The sequence below is a fragment of the Vespula vulgaris genome, chromosome 19 (genome assembly GCF_905475345.1).
Source record: "Vespula vulgaris chromosome 19, iyVesVulg1.1, whole genome shotgun sequence".
Taxonomy (NCBI): domain Eukaryota; kingdom Metazoa; phylum Arthropoda; class Insecta; order Hymenoptera; family Vespidae; genus Vespula; species Vespula vulgaris.
Window position 1 is genome coordinate 810,332 of NC_066604.1, and position 22,218 is coordinate 832,549.

The following is a 22,218-nucleotide window of genomic DNA, read 5'->3' on the forward strand; positions in this document are numbered from 1 at the left end:
CTCTTTCTTTCTTTCTTTCTTTCTTTTTCTCTTTTCTTTTGCATGTGCGCTTATCTGTCGCACGGCAGGCTTGACAACACTTCCCACCGTATGCAAATGATACAAATACAAGTATGTATGTATTTGTGTAGAAACCGAAGTGAGTAGGATAAGACGACAGTAATCTCTCTCTTTCTATCTTTCTCTCTCTCTCTCTATGTATATATACATTTATATTTTTCTCTCTTTCTATTCCTCGCCCTTCACAGAGCCTCTTTCAACTTGCGTTCTGTATATCGCTTCTACTCGAGAAGGTAAGATCTATTTCGAGCTCAGGTGTGGTCGTTTCTCTCGGTAAGCTGCTGACGATCCTCTCGCGAAAGCTTCTTTCAATTTACGATCGTTATACATATTATATATATATATATATGTGTGTGTGTGTGTGTATTTTTTCTATGATAATATACATAACTACGTTTGAAGCAATGGCTGTATTATAATTTATTGTAATATATTAATTTATTATAATTTTTCATTTGTTCAATTTGTTTTTATTCACTTTCTATACTGTTTTTTGTGTGTGGACTTTACATGTATGTTGTGTATGTGTGTGTGTTTATATAAAAGAAAATTTTATTTATATGTATACATATATATATTTTCTTTGTTATATATTTCTTATTTATTATATTATATTTGTTTTTTAATATTTCTTTACGAATATCTTCTTTTGTATAAATATAATTTAGGAATATACGTATCTTTTTTTCTATAAAAAATATTTTATTGAAATATTTTTGTCTTTTGTATAAATATTTTTTGTATAATCTTTTTTCTTTCTTTCTTTCTTTCTTTCTTTCTATATAAATATTGTTCAGAATTATTTTATATATGTATATTTATTTTTATATATATTTTTTATTATTTACATTATTTATATTATTATGTTATTTATATTATATTTACATTTTTAAATATTCTTCTTATATAATTTTATATCTTCTTTTATATAAATATTTTTTGGAAATACACACACACACACATTCTTTTCTATATAAACATTCTTATGAATTATTTTATATATATATATATATATATATTTATTTTTATATATCTTTTATTACTTACATTATTTATATTATTATGTTATTTATATTATATTTACATTTTTAAATATTCTTCTTATATAATTTTATATACCTTCTTTTATATAAATATTTTTTGGAAATATATATATATATATACACACATACACACACACATACACATTCTTTTCTATATAAACATTCTTATGAATTATTTTATATATATATATATTTTTATTTATATATATATCTTTTATTACTTACATTATTTACATTATTATGTTATTTATATTATATTTACATTTTTAAATATTCTTCCTATATAATTTTATATATCTTCTTTTATATAAATATTTTTTGGAAATATATATATTTATATTCTTTTCTATATAAACATTCTTATAAATTATTTTACACACACACACACGCACACATACATTTCTTACTCCTTTCTGTTCTTTTTTCTGCTTTCCCTTTTTTGTTCTCATTTCGTCAATATACGAAAGTGTCCAGGATAGTCTCGAGTGAGGTATATAATTTGCTTTTAACTCGTTACGATTCGAGTGAATTTCAATGGTTCCCCTATAGCTATATAGGTGCGGATAGCACTGGCAAGCTTTCTCTCTCTCTCTTTCTCTCCCTCTCTCTCTCTCTCTCTCTCTCTCTCTCTCTCTCTCTCTCTCTCGGGCATTAAGCCAGGTTTGAAATGCGACCTGTCGTAAACGTTAATTTGATACTGAACAACGGTTTTAGTCCTATCGCAGGCGAACAGACGACAATAATGATGCCTCGCAATGTGCGTCCCATTGTGTCTGTCTTTCTCTTTATAAGGGGACTAAAGACGAAACGATTTGCGTCTGTGTATTTCGTTAATATTCACGTAACAATGTTTGCGTATACAAACAGTATTGACGTAAGAAAGTAAATAGATATTATCCCTTTTGGTGAAAACATTCTTTAGAGTTATTCTTTTTATATAAATATTTTTTTTTTTTAGAAATCATCTTCTTTTTATTTCTTTCGATTTATTTAATCGTTCTTAATATTCTTTCATTTTTATTTAAATATTGTTCGGAGATATTTGTACTTTTTTTTTCTTTTTTTTGTTTTTTTTATCTTTCTCTCTCTCTCTCTCTCACTCTCTCTTTTTTTTTTGTGATATAATCAATCTTTAGAAATATTTTTTGAAGATGTTATTTAAATACTCTTCAGAGATATTTGGTTCTTAATATAATTATTATTTTTTTTTCTTTCTTTTGAAATACTTAAATATATGTTTTAGAAATATTTGTTCCTTTTTATTTGAATACTTTTCAGAAACAATTGTTTCTTAATTATAAATGTTTTTTTTTAAATAATTATCTTATAAATATTCTTTAGAAATATTTTATTCTCTTATAAGTAAACGTTACTTAGAAATATTTTTCTCTTTTTATTCGTAGATTCTTCAGTAATATTTTCATATTATATAAATATAAATGTTTATACAAAAACAAAAAAAGAATTTATATTTCTTTTTTTTTTTTTAATATTCTCTTTTCGTTCGTTTAACTTAATTTACAATTAATTTCCTTTCAATGAAAATTTAAATAAATATAAATCCCTTTTAATTGATTTAATTTAACTTAATTTAATTAGAAACTTTTTAGAAATACTTTTTGTTTTTATGAAACATCTTCCATATAAATATTCTTCAGAAATATTTTTTTTCTTTATATATATATACATATATAAATATTCTTTAGAAACGATTTTCTATCTTTTTAAAAATATCCTATAAAAACATTAAACAATGTTACAAACTTCGAATCGTTCGAATTAAAAAGGCCGAAGAAATACACAAAAAAAAATATATATATATAAATAAAAAAATAAATAAAAAAGAATGCAAAGCGAGAAAGCAAGAAATGAAAAAAGAAAAAGAAAGATCAAAAAAGAAAAAGAAACACCTCAAAGGAGTATTACGAAAAAAGATCGAAGTGGAATAAACTCGAGAGTGAAGTCGAATGGTTGTCAGACCGAAATACTCAACTCCTCGATCTTCACCGTCGAAAGGCATTGAGATTTTTTTCTAGATCGTTAAAAACCCCGTTGGAAGCGGCTCGAGTTTGTCGAGTGCGAACTAATTGAACTACCAACGTGTAAAAATAATGATAACGTTGAAGTATAGGATTTTTCATGGTTGTCCTTTCACGCCTGCTGTGTGTCCTCAATTATCGAACGTCGAGACTCCGACGTTACGAGTCTTTCTTCACGGTGATCAAAGACGAGATATTTAAGTATATAATCAATGGAACGAATCGTATAAATCGGATTAGAGATTAGAAATTACGAGTTTTTAATTATACGTTTACGTACATATAATAATCTTTGTAAGATAAATACTTATAGGTTTGAAGAATTAACGTGTACATTGATTTTGCAATTATATTTATATATATATTTTTTTTATTAATTAATTACATAATTTTAATTATATTTTTAATTTATTTAAATTAATTTATTATATTATATCATTTATAATTTAAATTATAAACAATGTAAATATGTTTTTTAATTAATTGATTAATTAAATAAATTTGTGCTAATATTAGTTCATGATTGAAAGAAAAAGAAATGTACATTATTAAAGAATTGTGTATGATATAAATTATTCATTGGTACTGATTCTGAATCTCTTTGTAATGAAATCGAAATGAAAGATATTGTCGACAAATTAATAATTATAATAAATTATTTATTAGTATTGGTTCGTGATCGAAGGAAAAGTGAGACATTGTTGAAACATTAATTTTAATAAATGATTTGTAATTAAAAGAAAAAGAAATAGATTCTATTAAACAAAATTAATTAACAATAAATTGTTTATTAGTATTGGTTTATGATTAAAAGAAAAAAAGAAAAAAGCGAAATATTATTAGAAAAATTAATTGTAATATATCATTCATCGATTAATCGATTTACAAAATAACTTTAAACGTTAAATGACTAAAATGTATGGGTAGCTCTAATGTCCACTTGTATTTTAATTATCGTAGAATTATCAGACGGATATAAATATTTCCCATAACTTACGGCTTATTTAGAATCAATATTCGATGCGGCATGATAATTCACGAGTTAGTATCGTTAATATCGATTTCGTATCGGTTTAATCGCTAGTGACAGTATGAGTAATCGATTAGACAACTTTCAAACTAACCTTAAATGTTAAATGTCTAGTCGTTAAGTCGATTTTCGAACTAACCGTAGATATTAAATGACTAGTCGATTAATCGATTTACAAACTAACCTTAAACGTTAAATGACTAGAACGTTGGGGAAGCTCGAACGTTTATTTGTATTTAAATTATCATAGAATTATCAGAGGGATATAAATATTTCCCATAACTTACGACTCATTTAGAATTAATATTCTATGCGGCACGATAATTTATTTAATTAATTATATCAATATAATTAATTTCGTATCGGTTTAATCGCTAGTGACAGTACGAGTAATCGATTAGTCAACTTTTAACCTAACGTTAAATATTAAATATCCAATCAATTTTCGAAGCTATCTTAGATATTAAATGATCGATCGATTACTCGATTTTCAAACTAACCTTAGATATTACACGACTACTCGATCAGTCCATTTTCAAACTGATCTTAAACGTTAAAGAACAACAATTTCGTTAAATGTTAAAACAAACTTAGATGTTAAAAACCAAAATACACGATAGACTCAAATATCTACTTGTATTTAAATTATCATAGAATCATCGAACTGATACAAATTTATATTTGTCTTTCTTTCTTTTTTTTTGCGTAACTTACGACTTTTTTTTCATAATTTAGAATCGATACTCGACACGATACAATAATTCGCGACTTAATACAAATAATATCGATTTATCGATTTTATCGATAATCGATATTACTTTACGATTTCGATTAATCGATACAATACAAATAATATCGATTTATCATTTGATCCGTAGTGACGGTACTACTACTCCGACCGATTGATTTCCAAATCACTCTTAGACGTTAAATGACAGAAATGCGTGGGTTTGCTCGGAAGGAGTATATCACGATAAGGGATTTAATATTTTCGTTTACGCGGCTCGTGCGATCGATATAAATGTAAATCAGTATATGCGACGTGCTCTGCGACAGCCTTTTCGATTCTTCCATCTAACATCGAAGGTGGTTAGAAAGGAAGGAAGGAAGGAAGGATGGATGAAAGATTGGAATGATGGAAGAAGTGGATGAATGAAAAGAGACAGGACGAGGTATAGCGTAGGTATAGTGCGTGTCCAAGTTGTATAGTAAATGTCGTTTCAACGAAGAGACGACGAGGACGACGTATAATAGAATCCGATTTATCGAGTCACGAAGAAGCTTTTCGTTTGATGATAAAAAGCGTCGTCGTCGTTCTTGTCGTTCTTGTCATTGTCGTCGTCGTCGTCGTTGTTGTTTTGTATTATCACGAAAATAATCGCGTGTCGGAGCCTATCGTAAATCGTTCGAATCGAATACATTGAGTCATCGATCCTTCCTCGTTATCGTCGACTTATTCGTTATCCTCGACTTCACTTTTGAGAAATACAAAAGGTTAACGACGAGTGACGTTCCTTATCATTTGGAGAATATCAATTGAATACCGATTGAATTTTAAACGTTATATGAAATTCATGGATTTGTATTGTGGATCTATAAATAATCGGATGTGATTGTATTCTTATTAATCTTGTTGGTCGATATCGAATTCGACGGTAATTGGTACTTAATATTTAATAGATAGTTATCTTGTCGGTCTAACAAATTTATTTATACGTCGTTGAGATCAGAGGAGACGATTGAGAGGGTTTGGGAGATTGGGTAAGGGTTAGAGTTGTGAAAAATATTTTTCTTTCTTTTTTTTTTATGATTTTTTTTTTTTTAATTGAGATCGGGGAATGGGAAGAGAAGGGAACGATCATAAGTTTTTTTATTTTATTTTTGTGACTGTTGTTGGTTTGAATCAATCAATCAATCAATCAATTAATTAATTAATTAATTAATTAATTAATAAGTATATTGAGATATATACTTTTTAGATGTTGATAAGAGAAAGTTTTGTTAGAGATAGTTAGGAAATATATTGAACAATTTTTATTCGATGAAATCGAAATTTATGAATCTAGTTATTATTGTGGATACATTGTTGATAATGTTTTTCAACAGTTTTACTTTTTTTTTTTTTTTTTAAATGTGTTTAAATTAAAATTTCAATCACCTTTGTTATAATATAATCGTAATTCAGTGTAATTTAGTATTTATTTACTGTAATTTAGTATTATTAATCGTCTTTAGTGTTATATTGGTTAATTAATTTAATTTTATTTTAATTTAATTAATTAATTAAAATTAAAATTACATAAAATTTAATTTAAATTTAAAGTTCTACACACACACATATAAATGAAATATTTTTGTTTGAAAAAATTTATCGATTTATTTATTACTGTTTATTAATTTATTTTTTTATTCACTGCTTATTTTTTTCGATATTTTTATTAATAATTTTTTTTTTATATCAAAATATATTATTTCACTCGTGTTATAATAATATAAACGTAATTTAACTACACACACAAATGAAATATTTTATTTGAAAATATTTATGAATTTATTTATTATTACTTATTATACTGTTTTTGAACATTTTTATTAATAACTTTTTTTTTAAACTCAAAATACTCTATCTTCAGTCACACTGATTATAATATAATCGTAATTTAGCTACACACACACACACACACACACACGTATATACATTCGAATTTAATCGACAGAGTGAAAAATAAAAAATTAATCTCCTTCCAAATCCATAATAATTAAAATTAAGTTAGATTTAATAATTGATCCTTGCACAATTGGAATATTTTAGCGATGCTTAATTACGAACATTATTTCGTACGATTCAATTTCATCGAATTAATTCTATTATTCTTGCCTTCGACTTCGACACTGATCCGTTTTCAATCACCTGCAAGTGATATTATTAATAATCTTTTTTTTTATTTTATTTCTATTTCCATTTTCACTTTTTTTTAATTTGATTTTTTTTTGCTTCTTTATGTCTTTCTTACCGCTACCAATGGGTTTCATTTATTTCAAACTGATAAGTCGCATTGATATAAACCAGAGAAATAATATCAACCTACCCTCACCGGAAGTCGTTAAATAAAAACAAGTCAAGCGTATAAACAAAGTAACGAAACGTAATAAACGTTATCTTATCTTCGAACGACTCAACGAGAAATCGTAACTATAATCCAAGATAGAACATTTTAATACAGCCTCTGCAAACGTGTATTGAGAAGTCGATGCGAATTATTCATTTTTCTTTTTATCTGTATTTTTCTACAAGAAAAATGAAAGTGATGGAATAAATAATTATTACTATCACGATACGTTGATTATTATATAGTAAACAGATAAAGAATGAATTTAAAAGATGTAGTAATAAAGATGGAGTTAGATATACATAGTGTACAAATAATTCCGATTATATTTTAAGCGTTTCTCAAAGGTTAATAATATCTAGAAAATTTTTTGTTCTTTTTGTTATAGTAAATATATTTGTGTTTAATAAAAAGAAAAATTTGTATGTATAAATTGTTTGTTTGTTATGTAGATTGTAATAATTGATCGAGCATACGTATAACGTAACGTTCAAATGATTTTGATGCGTCAATTTGTATTTTAGACGTTTCTCACTAAGTTAATGATATTTTGAATTTTTTTATTTTATTTTATTTTTTTAATATAATATATCAAATTTTACATGGATATATCAATCTAATCTTTTATTAATTTACTCTGTGTATATATATATATATATATATATATATATATATATCTTGCAAGGATATTATAGGAGCTAATTATATTTTGTTAAATTAATCTTGTTTTTAATTTTTACTTTTTTAAATACTATTTTCATGTTCCTCAAAGATCAATAATATTTAAGAAGAAAATGTGTGTGTGTGTATCAAAGTTTTTATATACATTAATCAATATATATATATATATATATATATATATATATATATATATATATATATATATATATATATATTATTTTACAAATAATTATTTGAATTATATAATAACTATATATACGATATTCAAATAATTTTACAATAATATAACAAATATTTAAATAATTTCAATTGATCGATTTATATTTTCGACATTTCTCAAAAATAGTCGACAAACTTAAAAGAAACATTTTTTTTCCTTTTCTATCTTATTACAAGCCTATCGAAGATCTTGCGATAATATAATACGATATTAAAAAATTAACGAAACTTAATAAACCTTATATTATCTATAAACCAGTCAATGAAAAATCGAACTTTAATCAAGAGTAGACTATTTTATACCTATAGGCTATTTTATAGCTACCATAGACTATTTTATAACTGTACGTGGATCGATTCAATTCAATTACGATTTATTTACTCTTCTTATGTTCTCCCTCTCGTTTCTTCATCCCCTATGTATAAGAAAAACGAAAATGATCGAATAAACGATTGTCATCGTCACTGTAACTCGTATTCCTTATAAATATCATATTACTTATTTTTACGATCTATCGTAATAAATAGATCAATAATAAAAGATCTAATACTACGATTGAACTACACACACACACACACACACACACACATATACACACACGAATATAAAAATCTAGATCAAATTAACATAAACATACGAGTACACATAAAGAAATTAATTTCAATGTAATTTCAGTGTAATCAACCTTGTCCCTATATCAACTTTATTCTTAATTATCTTTCCTTTTTTAATCTTCCTTTATTTTTTTTTTCAAATTCTTTTTTCTTCTTTTTTTCTTTGTTCCACGAGAGTGGTAGAGACGTGAATGGAAAGGTGGACTTTATGGTAGGATAGACAACAAATGGAATAGGCCATACCGAATGAATATCTCGCGGACGAGTGCCACGGCGAGTTATTGCGTCGCGGTAATTAAATTGCGAAGCCGAGTGGGCCGCATTCGCGAAACGTCGAATTAAATTAATCGCGTCGGTGTTTTCTGTGTGTATACGTGTATGTGTTACGTAGATATGTGTACGTATACGTGTACGTATACGTAAACGTAGATACATATAAATGTACGTCTATCTACTATATGCGTTCTTTTGTACGTATACGTATACGTGTACTTACGTACGTACGTACGAACATGTTTGTGTTTTGTGTGTGTGTGTGTTTGTATTCGTCGTTACGCTGGTCGTTCCTCCTCATACTTCGTATAACGTCCGTTCTTGAATAAATTCGTGCGTGCGACGAGACCCGAATTAGTTTCCACGAGGACCGTCACGCGTTTTCGTTTAAAACGAAAACCCACCCTTTAGCCAACCTCATGTGCTTTTTTATTTGTATATTTTGTTATTTTGTTATTTTTCTTTTTCTTCTTCTTTCTTTTTCTTTTTTTAATGGTGATATCAAGAGATTAGGGCGATATCAAAGACCAGGATGCTACGCGTTCAACATCATCCATTGCATATTAATCGTCTAAGTTAAGGTAAGGTTACGGTATCTGGTTCTGATATCGTTCGATGATATCCTCACGTTCGAAAAAAAAAGAAAAGAAAAGAAAAGAAAAAGTAAAGGAATAGAAGAGAAGAGAGTATATTCAATCGTTATAAAAATTTTATTTTAACAATAGAAAAATCTTTTCTCGTTTATATTCGTAAACATAATTATCTATGGATTGAAAAAGATAAAGATAGAAATGAAGAGAAGAACGAACGAAGAAAGAAAAGAAAGAGAACACATATTCGATCGTTATAAAAATTTTATTTTGATAATACAAAAATCTTTTCTCGTTTATATTCGTAAACATAATTATCTATGGATTGAAAAAGATAAAGATAGAAATGAAGAGAAGAACGAACGAAGAAAGAAAAGAAAGAGAATACATATTCGATCGTTATAAAAATTTTATTTTGACAATAGAAAAATCTTTTCTAGTTTATAATCGAAACTATAATTACCTAAGGATTTAAAAAGAAAAAAACAAAAAGACTAAAAAAAGAAAAGAAGAAGAAAACAAAAACAAACAAACAAAAATAGAAGAGAAGAGAGAAAAGGCATATTCAATCATTACAAAAATTTCATTTTTCCGAAAGAAAGATCTCCTCACATTTATATCCGTAACCATAATTATCTATGATTGAAAAAATGAAGAAACAAGAAGAAAGACTAAAAAAAAAAGAGAGAGAGAGAGAGAAGAGAAAAGACAATATCCAAGCATTATAAAAATACTTTGCCAAAAGAGAGATCTCCCCTCATTTATATTCGTAAGCATAATTATCTATGCTTGAAAAAATCAAAAAATAAAAAAAAAACAAAAAGAAAAATCCCCAAAAAAATAAAAAGAAACAGATTGAAAAAAAGGAAGGTAAAGGAAAGTAAAGAAGAAGGTAATCGATGATAGTTGTCGAGGTATCGACGGTTTAACCTCTTCTGAGGTTCTCTTTCTCACGAAAGAGAGAGAGATAGAAAGAGAGAAAGAGATAGATAGATAGATAGATAGATAGATAGATAGAGAGAGAGAGAAAGAGAGAGGGAGAAGGAGAAGGAGTGAGAAGGAGAGAGAAAGAGAGTGAGAACCGGATTCGTTGAGAGCAATCGATTGGCCTATGAGAAGAGAGGAAGGAGTTTTGCGTGGTATAGGTGGGGGAAGGGATGGGTGATAGTACGGGGATGGGTTGAAGTTGGATGGAGTGGGGGGTCTGAGAGAGATGGAAAGACAGATAGCAAGAGAGAGAGAGAGAGAGAGGAACGATAGATGAGACGTTTCTACGATACGTTCGACGCGTGCCCCGTGGGTCTCCTAGTGCAATAAAACACGTATCGACGCGTTCCAATGGCGCGATCGCATTTATCTCGGTGCAATTAGGCGAAGTGCTGCAACCAGTCGCAGGTTGATACTTGGATAACAAAAAGAAAACAGAAAGAGAGAGAGAGAGAAGAAATAGTATCGTTCGAAGGATTAGATATTTTATTTACGTTTACATGTCACTCTACTCGAGATATTACCGATCATCTAGATAATGATTATGCGTGTGTATGTATGTATGTATATATGTAGGTATGTATGTATGTATGTATATATGTATGTATGTAAAGGATAGAAAACTAATGTAATTGAAAGCAACCATGGAGAATATTTTCAAAGGCGTTTTTCGTATTCTCGTACGTTCGTTTATGTTCGTTCGTTCCAATCATGATTTCGCGTTGATAATAATAATAATAATAATAAGAAGAAGAAGAAGGAGAAGAAAAATATCGTCGATTATAAAAGTGATTATATATATATATTTTTTTTTGTTTTGGTAATGAAAAGATCTTGGAAATTGGATCGAGCTCGTTCGATTTAACGAATACAAATTATATCGCTGTTGCTGTGAAATATTTACATTCGTTTCTTTCCCCTCTTTCTTTCTTTCTTTCTTTCTTTCTTTTTGTTTCTCTTTCTCTCTTTATTTTGTTTGCCAAGCTAACCATAAGATCTTGAGATAACTTAATCTTTCAGAGTTGATCCTCGTTAACGCGTCAACAACCAGTTTCTCGATCTCGTTTTCTTCAATGATTATTCTAACTTAGTATTTACATTCGAGTTATTAAGAAAATAATGCTCGTTTCTACGTATTCACGGACGATTCCCGACTGAGACATTTATACTCGTGTTATATACTTGAGATAATGATCAAATGATCAATGATAATGATAATGAATAATTATAAGATATTGCAACTATTACGAAACAAATACGAGAGTACTTCGTTCGATTTATTCGAGAAAACATTTGTGCGTTGAGTTTTAGAAGCAAGTATGTATAATTTAAAAAAACAAAAAAGAAAAGAAAGAAAAGAAACATTAACGTGACATTTTTTAATTGATAAAATTTATTAATTTATCAATTGGTTAATTGATGAAATATATTAATATATATTGCAATATATGCTTTAAAGAATTTTTAATTCGAGTTTCGGTTTTACGATTTTATTACTCTCTACGTATGGTGTATTATAAGTCGTAATCGACGTCAGCTGATCGATTTGATCGAAATGTACGTAACTACCTGTCAAGCAAGAGAGAGAGAGAGAGAGAGAAAGAGAGAGGAAGAGGGAGAGAGATAGAGATAGTGACTGAAAGTCTTGTTATTGGAACTGCACGTGCGATCCATTTAGCCGGTTAGCTCGCACGTGACGCTTGCCATCTTTCGACTAAGCTAGCCAGACTCAACCCAGAAATGGAAGGTACGCGAAGCAGCTGTTGCAATTCCGATCTCTGACGAAATCTTTCTGGTTATTCTATCGAATGCATAAATCTACGGTGAGAAGGTTATTGTTGTTCTATGCTAAATAGAACAGAGAACGTTTACGATCGAAAGATAGATGCGTTTTTGTAAACTTTTTCAAAAGAAATGTAAGAATAATAGTATCAAAATGTGCGTGAGAGAAAGAGAAAAAAAATCATAGAGAAGTAAGTAATACTTACGTTAACATGAAAATTGATTTTATTTAAGTTCGTACGATACATATTTTTATGACCATTGTGTCCGATAATTTTTGTCAATTGATTATAATTGTATTATACGATTAAATTGGTATTAAATATGATGAATTGTATTGAAATGATTGAATACAATAATTGTATTAATTGTATATTTATGTTCATATATTTTCGTCATGTAATTGTAATTGATACTATTTGTGTTCTCTTTTTTTTGTATTTATTATGATCGATAGAGTATTATAATAATTTGGGTTTTATTTCTTCTTTCGTTTTCTTTTTCTTTTTTAAAATTTGCAGTTTAGCGCGTACTTGGTATAATGCGTCATGGCGTCGCTTTCTCACTTTCTCGCACACAAACATCCATATATATGCAAGGTTAATTTAAACCAGTTACATTAAGTTAGAATAATATTAGCACGGTTCGGTGTTTGTGATAGATTTATTTAGCTCTTCCTTAAAATTAACAAATCCTGACAAATCCTGACTTTTATCTTGCATCGATCGATAACAGTGACGTAAGAATACGTATATATAAAAAATAAAATCGTAAGATCATTCAGTGCATCGTATAAAGCGATGAAATAATCGATTAGATAAAAAAAAGGAAAGAAGAAGAGTTCTTTTACACGTCGCCGTGTATAACGGAACACCTTAGAATTAGTCTAACATTTAATTTATGGAATTAAAAATTTGTCACACACACACACACACATATATAATAATAATTTTATAATAATTTTATCCCCTATAATACAAATTATTTTCAAATATATATATATATATATATATGCATGCATGCACACACATACACACGATAATAATTCTCCCGTATAATAAATATAAATATTTCGTATAATACAAATTAATATATACATATATATATATACGATAATAATTTGTATTTCTAAATAGGGTTTAAACAAACGAGGAGGTTAAATTATTTGAAATTTCCCTCGGCGAATATCGACGTTCCTAACTCCCAGGTATTTTCGAAACACGGGAATTAACGCGCGGAATATTCACCGTAATCACGTTCGCAAACCCACGAAATGTCGTGTTCCTTTGACCACCACTACCATCACCATTCTAACTGCGCTTCCATCGCCATCGCTTACGCCATCGCAATCGCCATCGTAACCACTACTGTAACCATTACCCCAAGGGTGGTGGGTGGAAGGAAGGAGAGAGGTAGAGAACAATAATGCTCTTCATCGGCATTAATTTCATAACTTGGGACGAAAACGCGAAGCTTATTAGCTGTCGGCACGAAGAATGCTGCTAACCCCTTCCTCGTTTACCCTAACCTCCACCACACTCCTCCCAACCTCCCTGTTGTAACCCTAACCTCCACCTCTAACCAACACAGGATTCTCGTCTCGTGATATTTGCATAAAGCACGCGAATGGTTCGTAATTGAATCGAGCAGCCGATCCAAACCGAGGAATGGCACGAGTAGTCCATCCCTCCTATCTTCCAACAATCCTACCCCCACCCTCACCCTCTCATTCCTTGTGAAAATCATTCGGACGATATATCGTTAAACGAGATCTCAATAATTTATTCAATCTTAAATAGTAATAACGATAAATTTCGGGTTATTTAAATTCCACGATTATAAACACGAATGAAATCGTACTACGTTATTTGTTCTATTTACCCCTACCCACCCTCTCATCCTCCTTCCTTGCAGTTCTCTTTTTCGCGTCGCATCATCGCTTAAACACGCTATATCCGTTCTCTAATTTGCATTCGCGTTTTTTTTCCTTTCCTTTTCTTTTTTTTTTTATTCTTTCTTTCTTCTTCTTCTTCTTCTTTTTTTTTTTTTACAAACCTCGCATGAAACGAGACACGGTTAGTTTCGAAGAATAGTCGCTAGCTCGCAAATATATATATATATATTTTTTTTATTCCACTCGTATTGTAAAACGTTGGGAGAAAATGTTTTAAGGGGCAATGAGAAAAGATAAGAGAGGTGAGATTGTAGGGGTGGAATGGGGTGGCGTAGTAGGTAACCGATAAAAACGTAATTGCTGGCGCATTCAACGATCGAGTAAATTTATTTTACGCCGTTAGCATCGTAACAGAGTTTTCTCGATTAATTCCGAGCACCCCGTTTTCTTTCTTTTTTCTTTTTTTGACCTTCCATCTGTTCTTTTTCTTTTTTATTCTTGTTTCTTCTTTCTTGTATTTTTTTTTTCTTTCTTATGCTCGACGAAAGACCGAAACATTCCGATCGAAAGTCGAGATTCGTAGGGGTTGTTTTACTCTTCGAATGGATTCTTGAATTCGAAACTTCTGATGCCTGCTACTCGATCTTCTCTTTCTTTTATTCTTTCGTTTCGTTTCTTTCTTTTCTTCTTCCTTCTTCTTCTTTACTCTCCTCCCTTTCTTTTTTTTCTTTCTTACTTTTTTTATCCTCTCTTTTTATTTCTATTTATTTTCTTCCCTGATCTTTCCTCCTGGGTCCGCGTCAAGCTTTCTTTTCCACACTCCAGCTTTCATCGGCTCCACCTCCGAGTTTTCTTTTTTTTTCTCTCTCTTTTTCTCTTTCTCTGTGCCTCTATCTCTGTCTCTTTCTCTCTCTCTCTCTCTCTCTCTCTCTTTGTAAAGGTATTGTAAGAAATTTGAAGCCGTCCGTCTAGCATCACGAATGAAAACGCTGAAAGCTTCTTGCAAACGAAATGTTTCTTGCGATCAAATTGCAGTGCCGCGCGTGGGATATCGACGTCATTCGAGAAAATTACGTCCTGCTGTTTCTTTTTTTTTTTTTTACTCTTCTTTTTATTTTTTTTTTATTTTATCAGAAAGTACACAGTCTCTTTTGGATATATAAAGTGTTCTTTCGATGAGATTGCAAGCGTTAGAAACCGTGTTAAGATTAGATCCGTCTTTTTTCTTTAATTCTTTTCTTCTCATTTATTTTTATTTATTTATTTATTTATTTATTTATTTATTTATTTACTTCTTCTTTTTAAGATCAGTCAGGTACGAAATAAAAATTGTTTCTAACAGCGTGAAGAGTGGATTTAAAATATACAAAAAATATAAGAAAAAGAAACGTATTGTTTATGGGACACACAAGTTTCAAAATAAATCATAAAGTTCAATCGATAGTACAAACGCGTAACGCAATAATGCATGTACGCATGTGGTTTTAAAAATTAAAAATTAAAAAAAAAAGAAAGGAATAAAATAAAAAAATAATGTATATAATATATGATCCTGAATTTGTAATCGATCTTGTATCACTTCGTTACAAAGAGTTTTCCTATTACATGATTCAATTTTTTTTTTTTTTTGTAAACTTCGATCAAAGAAAGAAAATTTATTGTTTCATATTATCACATAAATCACCATGTATTTTCAAATACGCACATACGCATATTAAAGAGAATTATTTGAACGATCATCGTCCTCATCTTTCACGTGGAATGATATTGATTTGAAAAAGGAAAGAGAAAAGAAACAAAAAAAAATGAAAACAAATCGTTTTAATTTAAATAAAAGTAAATATATATATATATATATATATATATATAGAAATAAAAAAAAAAGCAAATAATTTTATATAAATAATCCGAATAATAATACGAAAAAGAAGCAATTAATTAAAAAATAATTAAAAACAATTACAAAAAAAAAGAAAAAAGAAAAAAAAAAGAAACAAATCGAATGATGGTTGATTTTCTAAAAGGATGAGATTAATTAACGATCGAATCACAATTAATTCTCATTAGTGAATTAAACCTTTTGCAAAGTTAATTATCGCATGTTTAATTTTTTTTCTTTTTGTATTCTCTCTCTCTCTCTTTCTATGAGATGTACGAGAAATGTACGACGAAATGGGAATGGGATATAGAAAAGGCGAGAAAGAAATTATGGAAAATTTCGTTCGCTGATTTTTCACGAACTGTGCGAGCTTTTTTATTTCTTTTTATTTTTCTTCTTTATTTCTTTTCTTTTTTTTTTTTCATTCGTAGAAAGGTTAAAGTCGACGATGCGCTTATGTGCGCAATGTGCGTGTTCTGTTGAAGCGAAAAGCGAATGAATAATGAAACTGCTCGAAAGTACATAATATAAAAGTAACGAAGAGAGAACAGAGAAAACAGGGCATGTAGATGACTGGATTCGTGAAATTCACTGAACTTTGTGAGTAGATCGTGCAAAATTTTCTTAAAGTATATATACATACATTTACATATCTATATGTATATATACATACACACACGTATGTATATACGTACGTACGTACGTAAGTGTATATATATGTATATACACGTACGTATGTAATGTATATATGTACGTATATATATATATATTTCTTTGTGTGAACGTATGCACGTACGTACAAATGTATGTATGTATATATGTATGTATGAATGTGTGTGAATAGATGTAGTATATGCGAAGGAAAAATGTTACCACGTATAAACGACCGACATCGTTTTACGAAGGAAAACTACTTACTTTCTGAGTTTCGAAAGTTCGCTGATCGTTTATTCCGTTAGTTGAAACGTTCAAACGATATTAGATCTTTTCTACCAAAACATTTATATGGAAAGGGAAAGAAAGATAAACGAAAAAAAAGAAATTCGTCAGAACGTATAAATAAATGATACGTTCGGTTACTATATTCCCTCTACGGAGTTTGGAACGGATAGATTTATTCGAATACATTCGTGAAGAAGAAGAAGAAGAAGAAGAAGAAATAAAAGGAAAAGGAATAAGAGAATTGAAAGAAGAGAAAAGAAAATTTGAAAAACAAAAAGAAGGAGAAGAAATAAAAGGAAAGAAAAAAAGAGAATTCAAAGAGGAGAAAAGAAAAGAAAGTGTTAAAAAAAAAACAGAAACAAGAAGTAATGAAGAAAGAAAAAAAGGATGAAAGAGAAAAAGTGAATCGATAGAAGATCAAAGAAAATTCAAAAACAAAGCAAAAAAGAAAAACAGGAATAGAGGAGAAGGAGAAAAATGAAGCGAAAATTTCATCGTAACGCTTTGACCTAAAAAGAGGTAAGTTCGTTAAAAACCAACAAAAAGAGATACAAGAAACGAAATCAAAAAGAAAGGAAATATTAAAAACAACAAAGAAAAAAAAGGAGAAAGAGAAGTCAGGGGTGGTTGAAAGTTTTATCGTAACGTTTTTTAATCGGTAAGCTCGTCGAGAACCGACAAACGAAAACTAAAAAGAATAAATGAAAAAAGAAAAAAAAAAGAGAGAAATCTTAAAATCAACAAAGAAAAAAAAAAGGAATAATGGTAATAAAAATCAAGAACAACGTTGTCAAACGAGTCGATTAAATCAAAAAAAAAAAAAAAAGAAAAAGGAAGAAAGAAAAAGGAGATAAAATTTCTTAGAAAAATAAACTATAAAGAGAATGATCAGCGTTGATAAAGAGGGGGTATTGGTGGGTCGTAGTTGGGAATAAGTTAAAGCTCACGCGCAATCTCGAGGAAGAAGAAGATGTCGTGGAAACAGAATTAACCTTCGCTTCGAATTTCCCCGAAGAGACAGACAAAACGTCATTTTCTCTATTCGTCTCTCTCTCTCTCTCTCTCTCTCTCTCTCTCTCTGTCTCTCTCTCTCTCTCTCTTTCTCTGTTGCTCTGTAGTTCGGTCTCATTTTCACTCGGCTCGACGTAGTCTCGTAAATTAGTTCCCAGTTAATCGGTTACGGCGTTAACATTGCGTGGTGGGAGTTAGTCGAGGTTGTGGAGGGGGTGGGGAGGGGGGAGGGGAAGAGGTAGCAGGAGGTTGTAGGGTTGCAAGAACGAGTCCTCCGCGAAAGGGATAATTTGCATTTTAATTGCACCATCCGAGCCTCCACTCTCTTCGAAGAGAGATAGAGAGAGAAAGAGAAATATATATATATATATAGAGAGAGAGAGAGAGAGAAATAGAGAGCGACCTGGCCACCCCCTTTTCATCCTCCTCCTTCTCCTCTCTACCCTTTCACACCCCTTCTCGTCTTCCACGTTGACACTAAAACGAGTTGGCGCGCATTGTGCTTACCCTTCTCTTCTTGCAAAAATAATGTTCCCATTAAAATTGAAAGTCATACTACTCACTTCTAGCTTTCTATCTCTCTCTCTCTCTCTCTTTTTGTATAAAATCCGTATGTATATATATATATATATATATATATATATATATATATATATATATATTGTGTGTGTGTGACAAAGAGAGATAGAGAGAGTTACAGAAAATTTTACTTGCTCGGCTCAAATCTTCTCCAACATTCTCTTCTCTTTTATTCTCTTTTCTTCTCTCTTTTTTATTTTTTTTTTCAATTTTTTTTTTCTTTCTTTTTTTTTCTTTATTTCTTTGCCCTACCTTTCTCTCTTTTTCCTTTATCCTTCTCTCTTCTTCTTCTTCTTCTTCTTCTTCTTCTTCTTCTTCTTCTTCTATTTCTACTCTTGACTTCTATCGATCGTAATTTAATTTACAACGATTCCGATAATGGCACTTTAAAGCCGAACCATCTTCTGACTCAATTTCGTCTAACGTCGTTGGTACGTCTAACACGTTCACTTGACAAAATTTACTTGGTAACCACCTTACGGATATACTTGTCTCGACGACCCTATTTCTTCTGTTTCTTTTTTTATACTTCTTCTTCTTCTTCTTTTTCTTCTTGTTTTCTTTTTTTTTTTTGATTTTTTGTTTCTTATTTCGTTTATTTTTTTCTTTCTCACTACTGACTCTATACAGAACAACGAAAGCTCTGTATCTTCTTTTTTTCTTCTTTCTTTTTCTATATCTTTTATCAGTAGGCACGGTGTTAACCAGATGAAGAATAACGACGGTCTTGTAAGTTGGATGGAGGTTGTTGGGTGGGGTAAGTTCGAGGGTGAGTAGGCGGTGAAAAATTTTCATAAGGGATCTTCATGAATTTTACTCACCGAATCTTATTTTACGTTCATGGCTCGTTATTATGCGATGCATAAATTTTGAGAATTCTTTTTCGACCCATGATGGTCGGTAGGTGGGTGGAGGGTGGGAGGTGGAGGGTAAAGGGAATAAGGGTTGAGGTTGGAGAGAAATTTTTTTTTTTTAAAAAACGATAGTTGAGATAATTACGAACGAAACTGTTAACGAAGAATTCATCTCTATTTCTCTCTCTCTCTCTCTCTCTCTCTCTCTCTCTCTCTCTCTCTCTCTCTCTCTTTTTCTTTTATTTGGTTACTTTTTCTTTTTATTTTCTTTCTTTCTTTCTTTCTCAGATCTGATTTAAAACGTAAAATGTAAAATGTTAAACGTAACGTGGCTCCTGACTGATCTTCTTCTCCAATGGCGAATTTTCTGTTTTTCTTTCTTGTTCTTTTTCTCTTTCCTTTTTCTTTTCTTTCTTTTTTTTTTTTCGATGTTCGTATCAGTTTGTATAATTAAAATCGAACGATGAGATAAAATGCATACTCGTCAAGTGCACCTACTTTGAATTTGTATTAATTATGTTTTAAAGAAAGAAAAAAAAATGAAAATATTCTACGCGAGTTGTTAGATTATTTAAGAAAATTTATAAAAGAGGAAAGAGAATCCATGATTTTGTTCGATTTACAAAATTTTAATTGCGAATTAGTCTTTAAAAAATGTTATCGTAAATTAAATTTTAAAAGATTTATCAATGATTCACGAATTGTTTTTATCTTTGTCGTTTTATATTTTTTTTTATTTATTATTTATTACTATTATCGTTTATTAAAAATTTTTCATTTCGATGAAATAGAAAAAAAAAATTTATCGTACGTGTGGGAAAACGAAAAGTAAAAATAGAAATAAGAAATTTACTCTGTCCCTGGAGTACGATTCTTTTTTTTTCTTTTTTCTTTTTCCTTTTCTTTCTTTCTTTTTTTTTTTTTAACAGAATGGTGCGTCACGCTGTGGTAGTTTTTACACGTAGCCCCGCAATTATCTCGTCTGCTTTCGAATATAAATGAAAAGTAAAAAAGTAATTAGATAATTTTCAAAAGAAATCCTTTCAAATTTCATTACGATTTATTTGCATCGAATATAAAAATATATATGTATATAGTAAATATATATATATATGTATCATAAAATATATTTATATATATATATTTTATATTATATTTATATTATTTTATATAAATATAGATTATATATATAAAATAATATATATATATATATTTATATAATATATAAATATATATTTTAATAAATATAATGTAAAATAATAAATTCTATAAATAAAATATAAAATAATATATATATATATAAATATATATATTATTTTATATATATTTTATATATATATATATATTTTTTTTTTTTCATAAAAATGCCAGATGTTATTGACCATTTGATTTCTTCGTTCAAAAAAAAAGAAATGTTTCTCTTTTTTTTTCCTTTTTAACGAAGATTTCTATTTTTATAACAAAAACAATTTTTCTTTTCTTACGTCATTAGTGATTGAATCCATATACCGCTACCATTAACGTTGTTCAATCAATCGAATATCAAAGTACTCAATAGTACTCAAAGTAGCGATGCATATTAAAATCATAGGTACTTACTTATTCAGTATCAATTTTCATTACAGAGATACTTCAAATGAATCGATATCAAATCGAGAATTGTTTACATTCGATCGAAATACACGTTTGATGATAGGTAATAAAAGTATCGATACTCTTTTAATAATTTTTAATAATAACGTTCGATACTATTGCTTATATATCGATATATACAAACAAACGAAGAAGGAGACTCTGTGAACTAATCAACAAAAATCTAAAAAATGAAAGATGAAAGAAGACAAAAGATTTATTTGGAAAATAAATAAAAAACTATTTATTTTTAAATTTTGATACAATTATCAAAGGGATATAAATATTTTTGATACTTGCTTTTGACACTTAGAGTTAATACTCGATACGATTATCACAAATTTTTAATTAGTATCAATAATATTGATTTAATATCGATCTGATAATTAACAATAATTATTCTTATAGTAATCAGTTTATCTTGACGATTGTATTCGATTGTATTCGATTGTATACGAATATAAAATATTGATTATAAAATCTTCAAAATTAAAATATTGGATATTTTTAAATATTGAATATAAAAAAAAATTTAATATGGATATTGAATATAAAATATTCAAAAAAGAAAGAAAGAAGTTCAAATCGATTAAGAAATAAACGTGAAAAGGATAATAATTTTTTTCTTTTTTCTTTTTTCGTTTTCTCTTTGTTTATTGGATTTTTTAATGTTTCTTTTATTACTATTATTTTTTTTTAGTTTCGTTCCGTTTTATTTCGTTTCGATTCGTTCTTTTTTTATTTTTATTTTTTTTTATTAATTTCAAGTCCCTACCATTTTTCTTCGTATACTCATAATGAAGCGGAAACGGAAACTTCTGCAGTGAAACTTGCGAAACGCAATGAAAGACAAATATTCTCTCGTGTTTAAAATCTTACAGAACTATCGAACGAATATAATTATTTTTAATACTTACCACTTAGAGTCGATACTCGATAGAGTATTATAATTTTTACATTACTATCGAATCAAGTTTATTTAATAATAATCAATTTTA

At 28.9% G+C, this 22,218-nt stretch overlaps 1 protein-coding gene across 3 annotated transcripts in view; it reads left to right on the top strand.

Annotated features, from left to right (window-relative positions):
• The window catches only part of LOC127070638 (tyrosine-protein kinase transmembrane receptor Ror), a 286,547-nt gene that overhangs the window by 45,137 nt on the left and 219,192 nt on the right, over positions 1-22,218 (top strand). The gene's annotated exons all lie outside the window — the stretch shown is intronic.